This window comes from Ochlerotatus camptorhynchus, unplaced genomic scaffold (assembly GCF_037179485.1).
Source record: "Ochlerotatus camptorhynchus isolate MF236.1 unplaced genomic scaffold, CSIRO-AGI_Acam_v1.1 ptg000141l, whole genome shotgun sequence".
NCBI lineage: Eukaryota > Metazoa > Arthropoda > Insecta > Diptera > Culicidae > Ochlerotatus > Ochlerotatus camptorhynchus.
This window is the reverse complement of record NW_027040631.1, coordinates 4,350,723-4,357,929: the sequence shown is the minus strand read 5'-3', so window position 1 is coordinate 4,357,929 and position 7,207 is coordinate 4,350,723.

The following is a 7,207-nucleotide window of genomic DNA, read 5'->3' as shown; positions in this document are numbered from 1 at the left end:
AATACACACCTCTGAGTACGTGAATTTTATGCTGACCCGTTTCCGTTTGGTTTTCGCAAGAAAATTTCCGGTACGAAATTCTGCTTTCAAGAAACCGGCTTGCGCTCAACTAACTGGGGGTGAGTCATCTCATACTAGGGTTCGGTCTGTTGTATGTCGACTGAACGAATGTCGACTGAATACTTTTCATTTGAAACCTACATTTCAGTGCCAACATTTCAAAGGGGCGTAATTGCATTTGTAAACAATGGCTTTAGCCATCGATTTCTCGCGAATAAAAGCTCACTCATGAAAAATAATGACACCATTAGGTAGAGGAATGTTTCCTCTACCAGCTAGCATTGTTATTTTGAAGAGGTAAGATTTCATTCACGAGAAATTGATGGCTAAAGTCATTGTCTACAAAAGCAATTACGCCCCTTTGAAATGTTGGCACTGATTTGGCGAATTTTCACTTACATTTGACGCTTCGAAAATAAATTTTAATGTTCGAAAATCCCTCTGTTGTTGATCATCCGATTTTCGAGAAGGTGTTTGTTAAAATTGGTGTTGTCAGAAATAAGTCTGTTACAATAGCAGGTTTATATGAAAAAAATCTGTCAAATTTAAGTTATACCCCGTTCACATTACAGCGTATATTACGTGATATACGCTGTCTTGCAATGAGCACTCATACATCTAATTTTCACTGGAAATCCTATGTATGAGTGCGCATTGCAAGACAGCCTATATTACGTGATATAGGTTGTAATGTGAACGGGGTATTAAAATTCACCAAATGGAACACAGCCTCAGTATACAGATCGAAGTGAAATGCAATTTGAAGCAAATGAAAAATCACGAAATTTTGCTAGCGAAAAAGGTTGTTAAAAATGGTTGTGGTACATATTCCAATTTGCTCATTCCGCAGTTGACTCACAGTTCACGTGAAGTGAAATCGATCAGTTTACGTGAAGTGAAAATCTGACAGATACGTTCTTTCTAGAAACGTCAACTTTTCGCTTAGCTGCTATGCTCTTCACAAGCATTTACCGGCGTGATAAAAGTAAATGTAAGCGAAAAAGAAACGATCCACAACATCTAATTTTGCACGTGAAGATTTTCACTTCGGTTCGTTCTCTACGAGGTTCTCTAACTCTAAAGGCCCAAACGCAATGTGGGCGGAAGCGGAACGGAAACGGAAAGTCTGACAGTTGTTACTAATGACATCAAGATGCCTAGCCGAAGTCGATTTGTTTTAACTAGCTTTCAATCCGACAAGTAGGCTTACTCAGATCAGCCTTTTCCGCTGCCGCTACCGTTCCGCTTCCGCTTGCGCTTGGGCCTTAACTCCTAAAACTAGAAATACTCTGAGTGGTGCGGAGAAACACGAAATGGTTGTCAAAAAGAATCCAACTGGTGCTGTCAAAAAGAATCCAACGATTTAGAGCTGCTAAAAGTGATACTTTTCTCATACAATCCCCGTCGGCAGAGAAAGTATTGTGGTCAATGTTGAAAATATTGTCATTTCGGCATTTTTTTACTAATATTCTTCAACAAAAAACTTGCTCAAATACTCGGATGTAAACAATGTAACGAACGAACGAACCTGCACGAACTGCTGAAGAAGGAATACAAACAAACTTTATAAGAGTCATGTGGGTAGGTGCACTCCCAACACCATGTACACGTTATTTATGGAGCAAAGGGTGAACTTTCGACAGCATGTATATGCAAATTGTGAGCAGTGCATTAGCAAAACAATTTGTGATATCGGAAAATTTTCAAGTTGTTTCCTGCTGACTTGCAAAACAAAAACGGCTGTGTTCGCAGTACCCAGGAAATACTCAAGAGCCACACACATGAGATCCGTTTTGCTTTGCGTTGACGTAAATTTAACGGTTAGACCGAGGGGGGCGACTCTATCTACGATGCTGGCAAAATTGTATTTTAATGTGGTTAGCTGTGCACACGCTGAGTAGCTAGAAAGAAGATTGATGACGATTCTGAAGATTTCCTGCGAAAAGATGATGCGCGATGCACTAGGGTAACTATTTCCTAGAATCCGACCATATTCGACTACACATACAGCATTCATCAGCTGTGGCGTGGAGCCTACGTAAGACGCTTATACGCGTGCCGGCACCGAACTGACATAATAAATATATTTTTGTATTTGTAGATTTTTATTTATCAAATCGAGTATCAAATAAAGAAAATATTTGGATTTAATATTTATTAGAATTGAATACTAAAAATGATTTTATAATCTTCAAAATACTTTTATTTAAATTGAAAATGCTTTTTGTGTAAATCAAAACAGTACATATAATTTCAAATTTACCACATTTTCATGTCAAAAATTGGTTTTGAATTGAAAAGAACCCACTTTTAATTTCAATACGCCGTGCTTTTCATTTGACAGGAGTACAATTCATCTTAAAAGTTTTAGCTTTTAAAAGTAGTGAACGGAAAACTTTTAATTAGACAATTGGTTGACTTTAGTTTTGAAAGCTAATTAGTTAACCGCTTTCTACCAAAAAGAACCAACGCAAACTTTTAATTTTACTAATGGTTTTTTTTAAATTTTATCAACGATTTTTTTTTTGTGTGAATGGGGAAACTTCGAGAGACGGTGTGGTCGAGAGGTGTACACTTCTTGGTATGAGTGCATGGAATTAAAATACGTACACGGATAGAAATTTCCTTATACCTTTTGGCAAATTTCCATTGCTGATTATTCATAAAATGTATAAGTCAACTAATAAGCAGACGCCTTGCAAAAAGTTAATAAAGATCATGTGTCAAATGAAATGTATAAGCGGTCACACATACCTTTTATGCATTCTAATATTACCTATGTGGTTTGTCTTATGGAATGTATAAGGCTGATGCTTTGGCAAAAATGTATAAGTGAAACACATGAATTAAATAATTGATTTTCGTTTCGTGTATGTAGTAATGTAATAGTAATAAATTGAATTTAAATCAGGGCGAGAATAAGGGGGTAAGTCACTCTGCCACATTGTGTTAACACCCACAAAAACACACTCTGATACACTCTAAATGCCTTCTTCAAAGATAATTTTTCATCAATTTTGGCACCACTTCCAAGAATGTTTACATCATTATTTGCTGTTTATAATAGACCAATCCATGATCTGGTTTTATCATTCATATTTGACAGAATGATGTTTTCGGTCAAGCCGACACTGTATCTTAATCTGAACATTACATTAGGTTCTATGTAACATTGACAGATTCTCTCCGTCGACTTTTTTTTTGTATCTCCACGGCCATGTAAAGACATTCCCAGGTATTTTCAGCACACAGATCGATAAAAGAAGTTTTCATCTAGCATCTAATACGACGAATACAACAACGAAACAACAACAAGAAACGATTATGTGCTCATGTTATTAACGAAAGAGAATATCGACAAAGAGAATCGATCAATGTTATCATTTTCTCCCTCATTTTCTCCGATTTGAACATTTCGATGTACTTCTTTCCGGTGTCCTCGATCACCTGTTAGATCTGATACCGATTCTGCGTGAAAAACTCCGTCGAAGTAATCTTCAGCGAGTCGAACAATGGAAGTGTATGGTTCCCGAAAACTGTATCCGTTATGCTGACCATATTTTGCTTTTCTCATACGCCCTTCTCCCAGTTGGGGTGCATAATCTTGTTGAGCTCCTTGAGCGTGATCTCAGCTAACTTCTCGTACTTGAAGTGGTTTTGTTGCTGCGGTTGCCTAAACGCTGAAAGCATAAAAATAAATAACTTGCATTTTAAATCTCGATTATCGATGTCTGAACGACACTCACTTTTGTGAGTGTCAACACAATGTGGCAGAGTGACTTACCCCCTGCATGATAACCATGTGGAAATTCGCCAATAAAAATGTGTCAAACTTTATGAGTGAAGAGGTACCAGATATCAAGCTGAACATTGCATTAGGTCCTAATTAACATTGACAGATTCTCTTCGTCGACTCTTTCTTTGCATTCCCACGGTCATGTAAAGACATTTCCAGGTATTTTCAGCACATAGATCGATAAAAGAAGCTTTTATCTAGCATCTAATACGACAAACACATCAAGAAACGGTTCTATGATCAAGTTATTAACGAAAGAGAAAGTTGATGAAGAGAATCGATCAATGTTACTTAGGACCTAATATCCGAGCTAATACCAAGCTGAACATTGCATTAGGTCCTAAGTAACATTTAATATCATTCTACACAGCAAAAAAAATGTAATATCGATCAACGTAATTCAAGCTGATGTATGAAATAATGATGTAATAGCAAAAAACAGATACAATATCAGGCATAACATTTGATAACGGCACAAAAGCATTTGTAAACAAACATTCTAAGGCCCTTTACACGCGAACTAAAGTACGCCCACGCAAACCAATACCACTTACAGAAAGGTGATAGTTGCCCCTATGCTATGATGTTGTTGGTTTGCGTGGGCGTACTTTGGTGTAAAGGGCCTAAGAAGGTTTGTTTACAAATGCTTTTGTGCCGTTATAAAATGTTATGCCTGATATTACATCAATGGACGTAATTTAGTTCGCAAAATCGATGTACATCGTACAACGTAATATTACACAACCAGCGGAATGATCTCTGTGCAACTGTTTAGATCAGTGCTAACATTTGAAAACGGCACAAAAGCCATTTGTAAACAAATGGTTTGTGGGCCCTTTACTCACTACTTGAAGTACACCCACGCGACACAACAGCAACATCGGGTAGGGGAAATTTTCCCCTTCCTGACGATGCTGTTGGTTTGCGTGGGCGTTCTTCGGGTAGCGAGTAAAGGGCCCACAAACCATTTGTTTACAAATGGCTTTTGCGCCGTTTTCAAATGTTAGCACTGAGATGTAATATTCAACAACTTTTTTTTCTGTGTACATGCTATTTCAAAACTACCCAAATTTGGATAGAATCCACCCAGATCGGTCAAAAGTGAACCTACCCAAAAATGGGTAAACGGTGTTGGGAGTTACAAGTTGACAAATGAAAAACATCGACATGAATCCGATCGACGTTGTTAATTTGTCAACTTGTAACTCCTAACACAGTTTACCCATTTTTGGGTAGGTTCAGTTTTGACAGATTTGGGTGGATTCTACCCAAATTTGGGAAGTTTTGAAATAGCGTGTAGAGGCTCTATATAGACCTTTTTGACGTTTAATCGTCTTTTTCTATCTTGCGCACATGGATGAATAGACGGTTTGTTTTCCCACTAATCTGTTTCCCTCTTGCTCGCACACGTTCGATTACAATGGTGCAGTAGTGTGTGAAGATTAAACCATGGTTGGTATATAAATGGTGATACAACTTTGTCACTATATAGGCGAGGAGGTCGCGGGGGGGGGGGGGGGGGTAGTGTGGTTTTAGAGCAAATTGTAAACAAACTCGGTTTCTGTCCCATACAAAAATCCATCATGGCTGAATCATGAATTTGACACATTAGAACTAGAAATACTAGAAGGAGAGATGAGCGGAGAGAATGTTTTGAGCCAAATGAACTGTCAAAATCTGAGCCAAACGACCATTCCCATTAGAATTTTTCCGAGGATTTCTTATTCTTACTAGATTACATTTGAGAGTATTGCAATCGAACAGAAATTCAATCACCTTCATGTTTCGTGTGCTTCTCAAATTTAACTAGTTTTTGGAATCAAAACCAATATTCTAACTCTATTGATTAATTGATCTTAGTTGGTTAATTAATGGCACCAAAAAATGTGGAATATATTGCGATGCAATCAATTATTAATTTCCACGTAAATCGAATCAAAAGTAAAAGTCATGTGAAATGCTAAGTTTTAGCAAGGGTTGCAAGATAATTTAGATACAAATCCCTGCTGCCAATTGTATTTTATGGTAAGCGTGATTACCTCTCACCCCAACAGGCCTGGGTTCAATCCCAGTCGGTGCCGCCGGGATGTTCTGAGGCATAACATCTCTGATCACGCCTTCCTTCGGATGGGAAGTAAAGCCGTTGGTCCCCGGTCGATAGGTAGGGTCCAGGTGTGGGAGCTGCCTTCCTGGCACGTCGGTAGCATTGGTGCTCAGCACGGAAAACAAGATCGACGGAAAAAACAAACCAAAGGAAAAAAAAAAAAGAATAATTCTGGAATAAGGGCGAAGGTTGCAAGTGTAAACAAACTGAGGTTAATACATCACGTTATACTACTATTAAAATGCTACAAAACGATACTAAAAAATGTTTGGACAAATAATGTACTTTCTTTAAAAAACGCAAAAAACATAAGGGCGAAACCAACTTTTTTTTTATTACAAATTGAGTTAGCTCTTACGGCCGCTTCCTCCCATATACATAGATGGGGCGAAACAGACATATTTTCTCCATACAAGGCGAAAGATATAATTTGAATCTTTTCACTACTCCTTGCAATTACCGGTTGGTAATCAAAAGAAAACATTGTTAATCTGATCGAAATAAGCGAAAACACCCCAACACATGAATTTATCTAAAATCCAACAAACTGCAATAGGTTGATAGTAACAAACCATCAGGAAAAAGAACGTAAACATTGAGCCGAAACAGACAATGTCAAACACTAGCAGGCGAAACATAGGGGCGAAATAGCTTCTGTGAACGCAGCCGGGCGAATAACCTCAGGGCGATACAAGATACTCTAAATCAAAAATAATAATATTTTTATTTATCTCCCCATAATGCTAACCAATAATGTAATAATTAGGAACAGTTCATTTCTAGGAATGGGTTTATAGTTTAATATATATTTAATAATTTTTGTTCAAAACTTCAGATTCATTTTTCTCACTTCAAGCCCATTGCGACATTGGCCCTAATTCCAGCTCTATCTAGAATTGTATTTTGTTTTCTCCGCCCATCTCTCCCTCTGAGTATTTCTAATTAGAACACCTATATGTAGGCACCTTGGATTAAACGTCAAAAAGCTCTCTAGAGTCAGCACCCTATCCCCTGAGCTATGTCCATTCCCTCACGTCAAAGTGACATTCCTTTCGTCGACTCGAACCGACACTTTCGTCGATGAAAATCTCTTGTTAATCGACTTTTGAATCCGCCGCCATCATTTTGGTACGCGATCCCCTGTTTGTGTGCGTGTGACCGCCTCTATACATGCTACGATATCTACCACCTACCGTACCGTACCTGTACAGTACGGTAGAATCCGTATCATGCAGTCCGTAGTGTGA